This window comes from Ambystoma mexicanum, chromosome 9 (assembly GCF_040938575.1).
Source record: "Ambystoma mexicanum isolate Mex_15411 chromosome 9, UKY_AmexF1_1, whole genome shotgun sequence".
In the NCBI taxonomy this organism is placed as follows: Eukaryota; Metazoa; Chordata; class Amphibia; order Caudata; family Ambystomatidae; genus Ambystoma; species Ambystoma mexicanum.
The window spans coordinates 1,260,767,493-1,260,783,388 of record NC_090931.1 but is presented as its reverse complement, the minus strand read 5'-3'; the positions used below and the strand labels follow the sequence as shown (position 1 = coordinate 1,260,783,388).

The window sequence follows — 15,896 nt, the reverse complement described above, 5'->3', positions numbered from 1 at the left end:
TGACTTGTATTGCATTATGTTTCCAGGATTATTTTTGACCCTGGTACCTTTCTATTTGTACCCTATTCCTGCATTTTTCTCTTTGCTGATTTCTTCTGAAAACACGAATTAAAGAGTTCAATTGAGTGCTCCGGGTGAACCCACATTTCTCTTGCTAAAAGAGTACATAAAGTTAATTAAAAAGCACGACTGGCAGGGTACTTAATGGCCCGCGCGTCACATGTTTTTTCCCCTGCACATTTAACCAACTACAATAGTGAGATTTTGGAGCACTCCTGAAAAATATCCTCCACATGTTAAGTGAGGTTCATTGTATTTCTGTTTCCTTTGGGTGCTGGAAAATCTCAAGCATGAGGTGCTTGTTCATACAACCGCAAACTGGTGGGTGGGAGTTTGTGTGGGGGTGTGTGTGGTTAATCTAAATTTGGAAACTAGGATGCAATGGACATTCGTGCTTAATGTTTACAATTGGGTATCTCGGATGGTCTTAAGAATCTCAAAACTCTGATAGATGGTTCAAGGGTTTTTATTGGCAAAACTTTAAAATTCACTTGGAGGTTTTTGCGACCGCAAATACATCTGATTAATGGGTTTCTCTGGCAGGTCCCTCAACCTACTGTGGGCTCCCTCCACCCTAACCTAGGCTTCCCTAGCACCCAAGGTTATTGTGAAACCTAGAGATCGGTTACCCCTACTTTATAGTGCACTTCTTTCTCCGATGGATTCCTCATCTATGATACCTATCTCACAGCACAGCTGCTTTTTGGAAACTTTTCTGCCGCCAGAGGGCACAGCGCAGCTCTGTGTGGCTCCACCTGCCACATCTACACCCCCCACCTTACATGACGTTAGGACCAGTATATAGCCAGTATATAGAGAGGCTCAGCACCCTGTGACCTCCATTCCTTTTTTCCGCACACTCTGCTGGCTCTTGGAACACCACTCTAAATTTGTATTCATTTTACTAAATATTTTTCTGTCTCTCTCGAATTCATCAAGATTTATCAATAAATCAGACGAGGCCTTCGGGGTTCAAACCCTGCATGGATTGCTGGCGTCTGATGTCTATTTCAGACCCGCACCACGTTTGCCTTTACTGTCTTGGTGTGACCATGGCAAAGAGAAATGGTCCCCTGTCCGGAAGGACAAAAAGGAGAAGTAACACTGCAAGAGGTCGAGATCCCCACACAGTACTTAAAGGCATCTTTCTTCTTTGCCTTCGAAGAATAGGAGCCACCCTTCCGAAAACGACAGAGAGAAAGCAACTTGTTGTAGGTCAGAAGAAGGAGCCGGACAAAGTAGTGGCATTCTTGAAATTATACGGGAAAAAGGCCTATTTATCCCTAACAAAAGGGTTTACACTACCTAACACAGAAATAACTACAGTGCTCGTCGTCAATGGTGCAGTCCAAATCAACAGTCCGTCCCCCGTCCACTAACCTATGCTGACACTACCACTATTCAAAACATCAAAAGAAAAGAGGTCCAGGAGAATGACTGCCTTCCCCTGGACAGGTTTTTCTAGTCTCATTATTCTGTCTTCAAATAGTTTTTTGATTACTTGAAACAGTTCCTTAAGTTCCTCTAGGGGACTTTTCAACCTCAAAGGCCTCCCCTTTTTTTTCCTTAGATACAGTTCTTACGCTTTTCAAGAAAGTGTCTTGAACCCTGTTCTTTTGGGGACTCTTGCAGTGTCTCTTTACTACTTTCCACGCTTGGTTCGATTATCACCCTCTTTCTGGGCTGACTGACTTGAGCTTCAAAATGTCCTTTCCTGTTTTTATGATGTTAACTCTCACTGTGACAATTCTACTGAGTCTTTCTGTATTCTCCACTTTCTTTAAGGTATTCACAACCACTGGGACGAATATGAGGAGTCTTTTGGTCATCATCCTGCCCTGCACCCCTCCCAGATCTCCCCCGCTCCTGTTACCTCTGTACTGCCGGGTCGGCATCACCAGGTCTTCCTGTGTTGTCAGGCTTCCTCGGGTTTGCCAAACGTTTCTTGTGTTCCTTACTTCTTCCTGCTTTGACAAGCGGCTCTGCAGAGCCTGTTCTCTCATGGTCTGCTTTGTTTGAGGATCGGATGGCCCAACTCTTCTGGGTCACGCCACCGCCTGTATTGCTCTTGGGCATCCACAGATTGGGTTACTGCCCTCTCTGTGCCTCCTTCCCTTCTTGGTTGCCAGTGTCCTCTGTGATGAGGACCTCCCGGGCTCTTCCTATGTCTCTGTCTAGACAGCTTTGAAACTTCCGGGCTCCACCAACACTGTATGTTGGTCCTTCTTTCCTTTTTTTGGAAAGTGCTGGGTCCTCCCAGCGTATATGTGAAGCCCTTCGCCACACTTCCTGGAGCATTCTTTATTACTCGCTTGATCTTCTTCAACCAAGTATAGTTGGCTTCCAACCACTGAGTAACCTTCATAACTCTTCTTATTCCCAGTATGTTTGTCTTCCTGTTGGTTATATTCTGTGATGTTGCAATAACCAACATTGACGTGGGTGGGATGGTTCTCAGGAGGTCCTGATGATATTAAGGACTTTTGACTGAGGGGGTTAAGGAGTTTGTTGACGGAACGGGAGTCCTTATCCCCCAGAGGGGAGTCTCGTCCTGCAAGGTCCCCCCTTTACCGCCACCCCTGGGGGGAATTTTGCATAGCAGGGTCACCTCCATAGTCTAACAGAAAAGGGCTCCCATCTGGGGAGAAGGCACAAGATCCCATGAATCGTCGCAGGCTTAACAGTTACCTTTTCCCACTCATTCCTTTACCCCAGAGGAATGGAAGGTGAAGGTTGAAGATGCTCAACATCTTCACCAAAGCTCCAGTGGTTCTGGCTCCTATACCAGTGCGCCAGAAGCTTTGGCCAAGCCGACGGATCCACCTTTCTTGGATTAGCCGGCAGAGACTCCACAAGCATGCACAACTAGATCACGTCTAAGGGGTGCACCGTTCCGTCTCGGGGCATCGGCACCCTGACTTCAGGTCCCTCTTCAGCAACACCGGCGATGCCAGAGTCATGAGATCATTTGTTCCGCTGCCCAGAAGGACATATATGTCCCTTTTGGAGGGCATTTATGATGTAGAGGGGGATCCTGTGCCTTTCAGGTAGGAATCCCTCAACACCAATTAAATTAAAGACTTACCTGAGGAGTTTTTTGGGGAACAAGGAGGCTTGGTGGACCTGGCGGCAGACTGGCAGGAGGCAAGTGGCCTGGAAAGATCACCAGAAGTGGACATGCTCCCTGCTGGCACACTGGGCAAGCCACAAGCTGCTTTCCAGCTTCTGATGGCAAAGGTGGTCAACACCTTAGGACTATCCGCCCCTTCACGTATGAAGGTGCAATATGACTTAACTGACATCATGGACTAGGGTTCTAGAAAGGAGACACTATTGTTTTCAGTTAGGCCGTAGAGTAGCCAATGATGGAACTATGTGCCAAACCACCTTCAGTTCTCATGGCGGACCGCGACCTGGCTAAGGAGGACATGTTGGAACCCTATGTTTCTTTCTGCCCATGTTTCGCCAGAGAGCTTAGTGATCCGGTCTGCTATGGCGATCCTTAATGCCACGTCTTACTCTTATGTCCCGTCCCCTTTCCTCCATACTGTATGGGCGTCCCTTCCAAGGGACGGGAGACGGAACCTTTTTCACCACAAAAAACCTTCCTCCCCTTTAAATTTAGAGACGTGCAGCGGCGCGGCCCAGGGAGCATGCGCCGCCCTGATGTCACGCCCATGTGTCCCCGCACTCATTCCCCTTCAGACCCTCAGCAAAGACCTGATTCCCACTCCAGATCTCGCTCAAGGAAATGCCCGGAGCCCGGGTCTGGCACTCCCATCTCCCCCTTTCGCCTGCATCAAGGTTTTATTCCCTCAGTGGGGAGAGCATTGCCAAATCACTGGAGAGGGTGCCACGGGAGGAGCCACCGTATGTACTCGAGGTGGCGACTCCCGTGGCGTCTATATGCACAACAGAGAACCGGTACACAGAGCCTGAAGAGTACCTTGCCTCCGGGAACACTGTCGTCCAGACGCGAGCCATGCCTACGGCTGCAAGGGTCAAACACACCCATTGCTACAGGCTCGCGTAGCGGAAGTCGCGGTATAAAACAAACGCTACCTAACAAGACCGCGCTTCTCAGCTGTTTGTTTACGGCATTTGGTGTTCCAACTTGGATGTTTTGCTTCTTCGTGCTACCAAGACCTCTGGACTACGTTCTACGCACTACCTTTTGCTTCATCCTTCTTGTACTACGCCCGAGGACTGTTTTCCTGGTTTTCTGACCTTGGTTTGTCTACAGATTGCTTACGGATTGTCCATTAATTACCATGCCTCTGGATCCTTGCACCTGATTGTTAGGCAGAAACCTGTGCAGTTCCCTTAGGGACCACTGCAAAAGATTTAAGACTACAGGTGTTGGCAGTAAACCCACTTGGTAGCAGTCTGTACCACCCAGATTTAACTGGTAGCTGTGGCTGAGCAGTCAGACTTCCCTCGAGAAGAGTTAGGCAGTATGCAAAGTATACTCAATAGGCACTCAGATACAATAATACAAGCAAACACTGACCAGAGCTTTGGTATCAAAGTATATAATTATTTATTTAAAAACACACAGTTGAAACACTCCACCACTCTTTTTGTAAAAATCTTCTAAACACAGTTACTATTATGATATATACACCCCTTTTTCCCTATTAGAAAATCACAGTAAAACACCACTTATTTTCATACAGAGGTGAGCGTTTAACTAGATTGCACTCTAATAGTTTGTGAAAAAGGGGAGGGGGGTAGACAGAATATGCAAAGGTACACCACTCTACAATTCCAGAACACTGTTAGCAAGGCAGAGAGCAAAAAGTCACTGGTGAGCCAAAGTCCAAAGGCTGGGCCCACTCTTAGAGAGAGCAGAGCACAAATGCGCCCACGATCACACGGTTACACTAGGCTTAGAAACTCTTGCAGAGTGTTCAGAAAAGCGTTTAGAGAGGCTTAGAAAAGTTTAGCCAAGGTGTCCCAGGCTAACCCAGGTTCAAAAGCCGGGGGCTAAATCTACCCCGTACAGTCGGTAGCAAGGGAAGCCAGGCGGGACACGGTACCTTAAGTGGGAAGGATCCTCCAGTTGTTCCTGGTAGTGGGTGCAAGTTGCGTCGTCGTCCAGGGGAAGAGAAGATCTCGACTTGGAGGAAAGATGAAGGTCGTTGCACTACCAGGGCAGAAACCAGCTGCAGAGTTTTCCGGTTAAAGGTGGTACCTTTTTCTCGCGGTCGTGGTAAAACGTGGTATCCCGGTTGCCGGGGTGCTTGGCACGGGCAAGGCGGCCACGAGGTACGTCGGGAAAGCAAAAAGACGGTGAAACTGGTTATCCCCACCAGTTAAAGGAAGAAGACTCTACGGCGGGAGATCTCCTCTGTCGTTGGGAAAAAGTGGTGAGACGGTCCAGCAGGGCTCCACCGGTAGTGGTGTCGTGGCAGGTTGGCTCAGCTTCTCCCTCGTTGGATTCTTAGGTCCTGTGGTGACTTCTGAAGTTCCAGTCCCCAAAGCCCTGCGTTTACGCAGCAAACCCCCATTCACTCAGCCTAGCTGTCACTCAAACATGCTAAGTGGTGAGCCGGCCGGCTCACCACTTGGGCCAATCAGGATGGAGTGCGACTTGAGTTGCCTAGGCAACTCAGTCCAGGGTGCCTAAATTTCCCTCCACCCCTCCTAAGTACCCCAGACAGAGTGGCACCACTTTGGAGGGCTTCTGTGGAGAAGCCCGCCAAAAAGTGGAACAAAGGGCTCGACTTGGGTTGGAGTCACAGAAGAGAACACAAACGCCATTTTAGAATCAGGTTTTGGCAAAAAATACCAACCAGAGAATTAATATTAATTAAATAATCCGGCGGTATGTTCGAGGCTACCGTAAATAATTAAATAAAGATAGTAGCCTAAAACAATGGGAAATCCCATAGGAAAATATTCGCGGTTGAATATAAAATGTAGTATCCACTGCCACCAGCCAAAACTCGATCAGGGGGGACGGAGACGTGCCCCCTCGACTAACAGACCCCGGGGCAATTGAATTGCCCCAGCCAGTACGTCCACAATATGATGGTTTGTACTGGTTCTGTTCAGAATTTGAGACTAGTAAAGTCAATGGTGACTTTACATGCCCTGGGAGACAGTAGTCAGTCCCAGGGTATGGAGTCTATACTGGGGGGTCACTATGACACCCCTGTGTTACTGCACGGAGGGTGCTGTGTAACACACATCACAAAAACACATGAAGCCCTATGGAGTAAAAGACCCCATAGCCCATTAACCACATCTACATTCAAAGAAACACACTCAAATCATGCCCAAGAGTGAGGGTAAAAGAGTCTCACTCTTGGCAGGAGAAAAAAATAAACCCCAAAAATCCAGCAAAACTGCTGGGGGACTCACTAGGTTAGGAAATTCAGCCTAAACAGAGAATTCTCCCTAACACTGATTTTGATCTCAGATTGCTTACGGACTGTTTACGGATTACCCCTTGTTTGGATCAACAGACCTGGGCTTACCATCTTTTGCCATCCTATCAGCCACAGGTCCATTTCATCAGACTACAGGCATTCCAGTGTGGTGTAGAGGCACTCCCTCATTCATCCCAGTGCTTTTGTATGTTGCTTGACGCACTGAGGGAACAGGTATTGCCCTATCTATCTGTTGGCCACCATTCCTCGGCTTCTGGTAGGTGCCCTTTCTATTTTCTGCATAATAGAACCTTAATTACCTTTCTGCCATTATCTAATCTGCCCTTTCCTTTCAGCAGCCATCCGGAAGCCCTGGGTATCCTGTTTCTACCACCTTTGGCCCTAATCTTCGAACAGCGAGTAATTCTTTATCTCGCTGTTGGCTGCTTAGGGACGGAGGTATTCCTGTTCCTCGCGACCATCAAGTCTTGACACCTGACTCCGACCACCAGCGCCACACCTCAGTCGCCTTTTCCACGTTGACGGGAAGGGCCGAATTCACCAGCGCTCCTGGGTTTGGCTTCGGCCATGTAATTCCACGTGCGGATACTTCTTCTCTTTGTCTTTTCTTTTTGTCTTATCTATCATTCAGGTACTCGGTCCTCAAGCATCACGCCCCTCCCCGGCGCATGTCGACTTCTACAGGGTTCAGCAGGTGTCCATCCTGCAACAGGCTCTTCCTGACCTCAGACCTCCACGCCCTCTGCCTACATTGCCTTGGTTCGGACCACAGTTGGCAATCATGTTCGGCGTGTGACTTGCTGTCCTCGAAGGCGCTGAAGAACTGGCTCGCCAGGTGGAGAGAGCTCTTCCAGAGGTCACCTCCAGAGGATCTCAAGAAATTTGTGAAGCATCGAACCAGGCCCAAGGTAGGGCTTATATTTTCCAGCGCACCCCGCAAGGGAGGCCCCTTCCCAGTGACTCTCCCGTGCAGGAGGGACCGGCCAGGTCCTTCTGCCGGCACATGCCCCGAGGCTGCTACAGCTACCGGCCTTTGGGTCAAGGGGTCCTCGGATCCTCCCGGTCGCAGTGTTGAGGACCGTAAGGTTCTTGTACCGGATCTGCACGCGAGGGACTACCTCCTTTTACTGACACAATGGCCGAGGGGCTACGCCCTAAAACCAGCAACATGTCCGAAGGGCTACGCCCTAATACTGCCAATACATCCATGGGGACGCCTAAACGCAGCTCTTCCGACCCCTGGGTCGAGGGTGTCACACCTATCAGGCCGAGGCCCGAGGAGTAGGGTAGGCCTCGTGATCCACACGCAAGAGTCTTGGACGAGGCCGGGCCGAGCAACATGTCGCAGGCACGTGGCAGGCAACTCGACAAAATGGCTGCCGTGCCAGAAAGGGGCACCGTCTGACGCTATTCCATGAATTTGGCGAAGAACGAGTGTCGAGGTGGGACTGGCCTCAACCAGGTACGTGGCCTACAGTCTACCCTTCATTTGTGCAGGACAACTTTCCTTTGCGTCCCTATGGACAGGGTACGCAGCGACTCCAGCAGTCTCCCGCTACCCTGTCGGTAACCCCTGTCACCTCTTGGGCCAGTGAGGAGGTGTTCTTCGAGAGGTTTTTTGGCCTCATGAGAGGTCTCCTCAGATGGTGTTATCATCAAAGAAGCAGTCAGGGAAGTCATCCCCGCCATGCTAGAGGCACCAAAGACGCCTTCATCAGCCACCTCCTCCGGCTCCTCGGCCAACTCCGCAACCTCTGCCGCCTCCGGGTGCGGTCCCTGTACCCCAGCCTCCGGCGCCATGTACCCCTCCTCCTCCACAAGGATCCGGACACTCCATCCTCAGCTAGGGCCTTCCATGAATGACTTGCTGGCCTGGCGGAATACCTGGACCTCCCCAGCCCGAGGTCGAACAGCCAGCAGAGGGGGTTCTGGCTGAATTCCTCATGAAACGTCCCTCTGCCAACACGGGGATTCCACTGCAAACCAATGTCTCCCTTGCCAAGAAGGGTTGGCTCAAGCCCCACTCGTCCAGCCGGTCAATCAACGCCTGGATGCCAAGGACTGGTAGATGGAGGGGGATACACTCATGCTCTTGACCCATCCTCAGCCACACTCTTCGGTGATTGCTGCAACACCACTATACTCCAAGCCTCAGTCGTCCTCAGCCTCTTCCTCTGCGGCGCTGCTAGTCAAGGAGGAGAAGATCTTGGAGGCGTACGGCAAGATCTACTCCAACGCCTCCTTGCACTACGTCAGGCCAACGCAGACGCCATGCTGGCTGCCGCCAACCAACGGTTATGGTGGGAAATTGCGGACTTCCTCCCGGAACTCCCCACCCAATGCCAATCACGATTTAAGGCGGGGCTAGCCGAAGCCAAGCTTGTGGCGCATGACCTCATGGAATCCACAGTGGCGCATATCGATACCTCAGGCCATGCCATCTGCATTGCCACGGACATGATCTGCCATTCGAGGGGGGACCTCTTCAACTCCTCTACGGACGAAGAGCTGGACAAAAAGAAAACAGCTCACAAACGGCAAAGTCTTTACCCATTCTTACAAAGACCATGTCCAAATCGTACACTCAATCTCTGCAGCACTCGGAGAAGGGTCGTAGATATGGATGGTTCTGCGGCTTCCAGGAATGCAGATCCAGGCAGCCGGACCGCTTGCCGACTCAGAACCAGCGCAAACAACAAAAAAGGGGTGTGGGGGGGTAAGGGCTTTTTCCAGTCTTCCTCCTCAGCCTCCGAGGGAAAGAAGGCATGACACGCCCCTTCGGGTCCACTTGTCTCTGCTGGGGGGCAGGCTTGCTCTCCATGCACAATTCTGGCACCAGAATTTTGCGGGCCCCTGGATCCTCTCCGTAGCATCCACGGGGTACTGCCTTCCTATCCCAGCCTCTCCTCCCTACTCCCCTCCACTCCCACAGGTTGGAACACCAACTCTGTTGGCAGAGATCTAGTCGCTCGTAGAGATCCAGGCAGTGGAGGAAGTTCCAGCCTCCCAGCGAGGCTTTGGCTTCTACTCCAGGATTTTCGCCATTCAGAAGAAGAACCAGGTGGGCCTGAGAGTTGTGCTGGACCTTTCCACCCTCAACCTCTCCTTACCCCTACAAAAATTCAAGATGGTTACGCCAGCTTTTATAGCCGAGAAATTGGACAGGGGAGACTGGAGGTGCTCCCTGGACCTGAAGGATGCATACCCACATGTCTCGATTTGGCAGCCCCATCGTTCTTTCCTACGGTTCAGGATCATGGGCTACCATTTCCAATACAAAGTCCTTCCGTTTGGCCTCAACTCGGCCCCCAGGGTCTTTAGCAGACTCATGAATGCTGTAGTGGCCCTCCTCAGAGCGCAGGGCCTCCACATCTACCCATATCTCGACGACTGGCTTGTCAGGGCTACATCTCCGGAAGCAGTTCACCACTCTTCCCATACCCTTATGAACACACTGCACAACCTGGGCTTCTCGCTCAACCTCAAGAAGTCACAGCTGCAGCCTACGTGACACGTGCTCCGAGAGGGTTTTCCCGTCGGAAGACAAGATCTCGATCATCAAGAGGGCCACCGCCCACTTCCTCAGCAGAGAGGTGACCTCAGCATGTTGGTACCAACATCTCCTGGGTCTACTAGCAGTGGTTCCTTTAGCTGTGCCGCACACAAGACTAAAGATGAGATGGATTCAGCTGCACTTCGGGGCCTCATGGAATCGGGAGCGGGGGCTCGCAATCCGAGATCAACGTTCCTCCATCTCTCCACCCGGACCTAACTTGGTGGTCCATGGACTGCAACCTTTGGACCTGTCGAGCCCTTTCGGCTGCCCTCTCCCCAGGCCACCATCACCACAGACTCCTCGATCAAGGGCTGGGGAGCCATCCTGGATGATCTCTCGGTCCATGGCACCTGGACTCGACAGGAGCAGGAATACCACATCAGTTGGTTGGAGATGAACGCCATCTGGCTAGAGCTCAGAGCATTCCTACCACTTATCAAGGGAAGGGTTGTCCTCATCCAGGCAATTCGACCAGCATGTACTACGTCAACAAGCAGGGGAGGCAAAAGCTCCCCTCCTCTGTGCAGACTGGCGATCAGCATGTGGGAATGGGCCTTGGAAAACAAAATTTACCTCTCAGCGGTCCACCTCCCGGGGGAATCCAACCTGGAGGCGGACAGGCTCAGCAGGCTGTGTGCAGACAATTACGAGTGGCAGCTGAACAACCTTGTTATTCATGAGATCTTCAACAAGTGGGGACACCCCCAAGTGGATCTCTTTGCCACCTGGCACAACAAGAAGTGTCCCCAGTTCGCATCCCGGCAGGGTCCCGTCTCCGGCTCTATGGGCGACGCATTTCACCTCCAGTGGACAGGCATGAAAGCCTTTGCCTTTCCACCTACCCCCCTGATCCAATTTCCTCATCATTCTGATAGCTCCATGGTGGCCGGCCAGACCATGGTTTTTGGAACTACTCATCCTCTCAGAGGTGCCCCCATACACCTTCCGACGGGCCCAGCACATCTTCTGGTGCAGCAGGGGATGTTCTCTCCCCCCCCCCCCATTTTGTGTGCCCCTGCAGGAGATCTCTGATTTAGTTCAGTCATTCTGAACTTTTTGGATTTCTTCTATACATTGAATCTTGATCCTGAGGAAGATGGCATCATTTCTATATGCCCTTTTACCTTGCCAGGCTTTTCCACACTTTTGAAATACAAGTATCTCCAATTTGATGTGACCTATGGGAATGATTAAAAGACTGACACGCAAAAAGGAATACGAATAGTTGACCTGATATCGGGTCGTTTAAATGACATCAAGTCTACTTCAGAATCTAATCCTAAATTCTGGACAGTGCTGAAATAACCAAAGTGGACTTGCCTCCCCTTCGTACACTCCCCGCCCTGTACTTGAGTCTGAGCAAATTGTATCACCAGTTTTCCTGTTTCGCAGCAATGAATTGCTCTCTTCCTACAAAACCGTTGTTTTTGTGCTACCATGCAATCCTATTAACGGTTTAAAGGAACCCAACGGCTTGTCCGTGTCCTCTTGCTTACAGTAATTGACCCTGTTTGTTGTTATTTTGCACATACCTTGCAGCCATCAGGGCTTACAGGAACTCAGAGGAAGGCCTCTTTTCCTCCTCCAACCCTATAGTCAAGAAACATCTGACTGATCTCGCTAGGCTCTACCCACCCGTCAAGAGACCGCACTCTGTGTGGGACCTTAACATAGTCTTGGGCACCCTGGCGCACAAATCATTCGAGCCAACGTTGTCCGTGGACATTAGGCTGGTCACCATCAAGACAGCCTTACTAGTCGATCTTACCTCGGCTCGCAGAGTCAGCAAGATCCAGGTGCTGGTCGCCTCTGAACCATATACCACCTTTCACAAGGACAAGGTAGTCATGCGAACGCACCCGGCATTTCTGCCCAAGGTTCCATCTGCATTTCACTTGAATGAAGAAATAGTTCTTCCTATGTTCTTTCCCGATCCCAAGGATGAAGCACAGAGAGTGCTGAACTGCCTGGATGTCAGGTGTGCCCTAAAATTTTACTTGGACAGGACCAAGGGCTTCCGCAGGTCAGACGTTCTGTTTGTCACTTTCAGAGGCTCGAGGCCAGGCTATCAAGCCTCTAAGGCCTCGTAATCTCACTGAATTGTCTCTGCCATCAAGGAAGCGTACGGGGGCCAGCACAAGCCGCTCCCGGCCAACATGCATGCCCACGCAGTGAGGGCCAAGGCAATGGCCATCGCATTCCAGCGCCATGTCCCTTGGCAAGTCATAAGTAGGGCGGCCACTTAGGGCCTCTCCCTCGGCTTTCTGCAAGCATTACTGTTTGGATGCCAGCTCTAGATCTGATGCAGCTTTCGGACAGGCAGTTCTCAGTAACCTATTTGCTTAAGGAGGGTCTCCTCTCCACCCAGAGGGTACAATCAGTTGGAATCGCCCATACAGTATGGAGGAAAGGGGACGGGACGTAAGAGTAATTATAAGTTAAACACCGTAGTGACTAACATACTCTTAGTCCATAGTCCCCTTCCCTCCATACGTCCCACCAACCTCCCCCCTAATAATACTGGTGTCATTAGGCAATGTTAAATCTATTATCGATGCGTCAATGGGGACTGAGTTGTGGCGCTGGAGGGCGGAGTCAGGCCAGCGCCCCCTCGTGCCTCGAAATTTTTAAAGGTGAAGAAGGTTTTTTCTGGTGAAAAAGGTTCAGTCTCCCGTCCCTTGGAAGGGATGCCCATACAGTATGGAGGAAAGGGGAATATGAACTAAGAGTACTTTATTCACTACGGTGAGTAACTTATAATTTCTGGTCTTTGCTCCCCGACAGGGAAAGCAAAAATTGAATACATGGAGTATGAAGTTGGTCTCCAGTGTGTCAACGCCTCTTGTGCTCTGGCTAAGTTCTCCTTTGGCATGTGGTCAGTCATAGCACGTCCCTGAAGGATAATGTTGTGAGACCCTTATCAAGAACGATCAAGAAGCCTCCCGTTAAATACGGCTATCTGGTCTGGATACTGCAGACTGCGTAGCAAGAACAAGGGCATGAACATGGTCTTGCGCAGATTTCCTTAGCTGAGGACATCAGGGTCGTCCAGGAGAAACTTCTGGATATGCCCTTTGATGGCATGAACTTGTTCAGCATCTAGGCTGATGAGTCATTGCAGCTCCAAGCCTCCTAGATTGCAGCCAAGTGGCTCGGGCTGGCAGTCCAGCAACAACGTCCTGCGAACCCAGCGGACGGGGGGCAGATTTGCTCTCTTTTGCCACCTATGCCCAAAGAGGTAGAGGTCAGGCACTATCGGGCAAGCAAGGGCAGCGTATTCCCTATAGGGGGAGGTACTGGGGTGCACCTAGATGAGGTGCTTCCACCTCCACTGCGCCCTCTGCTACCCTGGTCCCAAAGCCTCTCTGAAGTGGACTTCCTCCATCAGTGCCCTGTGGAATGCAGAATATTCTTGTTTGGCGAGGAATTAAAAGTTATCACCTCAAACAACTGGATTTTACAGGTCATACAACAGGTATACTGCTACCCCTTTGCCTCTCACCCTCCAGACCACCACCCATGCCACCAACCCTTGCCTCTGGAACCTCTCCTTCTGGAAGAGATCTGTCAACTTCTGGCAAAAGGGCCCGTAAGCCTGTGCCCTGCTCAGAACAAGCCAAAGGTTGGTACTCGTCCATCTTTCTGGGCCAAAGAAGGACAGAGGTCGGAGAGCCATCCTGGAATTGCGCCTTCTGAACTTGTACTTGCACAAAAACTGTTTCAAGATGGTCATTGTAGTCCAGATCCTCCAGGCCTTGGACGTGAACGTGAAAGTGTCCCCGGAGTCCCAGGATGCTTACTTCCATGTGGCTATTGTGACAAATCCTGAGATGATGTCCACTTCTCCCTGAGGGGGAGCCCTTCCCCTGAGGCCAGGGTGGTGAGGCAGATTCCCGATAGTCCCCTTGGCGGTGGTACTCAGTGGGAGGATCTCATGGGAAGAGACTTCCCCTGTGGGGACAAGGGGGAACATTTCGGGAGATTGCGGTATACCCACCCTCCACCCATGCCCTATACACCCCCTCAATCCTTAGACCCCTCTTCCAACAGAGTCCCAAAGGGAGAGCAAGTTTATGTACTTCTGTAAAATCTGTGAAGTTAACCTAATCATAGGTACTGGGATGAAGAAGATTACTGAGAGCTCTGAGGGCTTGCCTGACCCAAGTGTTGGGATAAGGTTGCCCCTAGGAGGACTAACATGGCAGCCACTACTGCAGGTGTGGACTTTGCGCCATGGCGGAGCCTGCATAACAAAAAGGAAACCAAAGAAGGACTTTCTGTCTTTAGCCCGCGACGAACCTGGGAGTTTCGAATCACGTCCAGAGAAGCACCAGACAGAGCAGCGGACGCAGGCGAGCAGCCGTGGAAGTCCTGAGGAGGCTGGGGAGGAAATAACTTCCAGTCCTGAAGGACCGTGTGGTGGCGTGGCCGTGAGAAGCAGACCGTAGCAGCCGATGACCCAAGGGAGAAGGAACGCCTGTGTTGCCGTAGGGACATCCAATCCCAGGAAGAAACGGACAGCTACGGCAGGTATGGGGAAGTTCGGTAGGCCTGGTAGGAATGCAGGGCAGGCTGCAAAATGGTCCTACATCAGAGGAACACTTCAATTGCCCAGTGGCCTAACGAAAACCAGTGGTAGAAAGGGAGACACAAGGATTGGGGACTCACATAAAGGAGCGATGCATCTTCCTCGTATCAGTTCTTGGCGAGAGAGTAAGCCAAGTGAGCCGAACCGGAGTGTGAGTGGGACCCGAAATCAGCAAGTAGCACGAGTCATTTTCCTCATCACAGTACTTGGTAAAGAGAGATACCAAGTGAGTCCAATTAAAGAAGAGAAGAAGCCAGGGTCAGCTGACCCTTCTAACATTTGAGAACTGTGTATTTGAAGCTGCATGAGACGTCGGCCAGGAGAAGGGAGTAATTCCGCCCTGGTGGTAGTGAACTGTGAAACTAAAGTAAGAGATACCACGAGAAGGGAGTCATTCTCCTGGTAACCAAGACCAGGGGAAGGGAGTCATTCCCCCTGGTTGTATTGAACTGTTCACGATAGGCAGGGTGTCTGCCAAGGAGAACTGTTTTCAACTTTGCCTTTTGTGTTTTGGCCTGGGGAAGGGAACCATTCCCCCAGGAAGAAGTCAATACTTGGGAACGACCTTCTACCCCCTGTCCAGAAGAAGGGAGTCATTCTTCTGGACCAAGAAGACCTACTTTATCTTTAGTTTAGTATTAAGTGCAAGGGACAGAAGTAGGGTTTTTGACACAGGACGGTGGACTATTGATTTACACGGACATTCTGACAGATCCTTTCGTCTTTTAGTTGAGGCAAGGAAACCCCTCTTAGAGTTAGGGAAAGTTAGGTTTTCTCTTTATTTTCTTAAACAAATGTTTATAGCAGCAACTATGCCACCTGTGTGTCATTCTCCCCCTTCTGCAACCTTACAATATCCACAAGACACACAGGAAGTACCTGAGATGCAAAGTGGGGAACTATCATTGCCAGTTCAAAATCCTCCCTTTCGGTCTTTCTCTGGTAGCCAGGCCTTTCACCAAACGGCTAGCAGTAGTGGTGGCTCACCTCAGGAGGGAAGGGGTAATGTCTTTGCCTACCTGGACGACTGACTCGTCTGAGCCTGCTCACCAGATCTAATGTCGGTGCACCTTCACTGGACATGCAGTGTATTGCACAGCTTGGGCTTCTCTCTGAACTTCAAGAAGTCTCAGGTTTTGCCATCCCAGTCCCTCCATTTGATCAATGCAGTCTTGGACATTCACCTGGGTTGGGGTTTCCGAGCCGAGGACAGAGTGGTGAACATCTACAAGATGGTCCAGGTTTTCAAAACACAGAACACAGTCCCAGCTTCCACTTTTCTGTCCTTGCTGAGTCT

The 15,896-nt window shown here is 50.8% G+C and overlaps 1 protein-coding gene across 2 annotated transcripts in view; it reads left to right on the top strand.

The window, feature by feature from the left end:
- CCDC93 (coiled-coil domain containing 93) overlaps positions 1–15,896 on the top strand; it is a 2,015,088-nt gene that overhangs the window by 1,432,574 nt on the left and 566,618 nt on the right. The gene's annotated exons all lie outside the window — the stretch shown is intronic.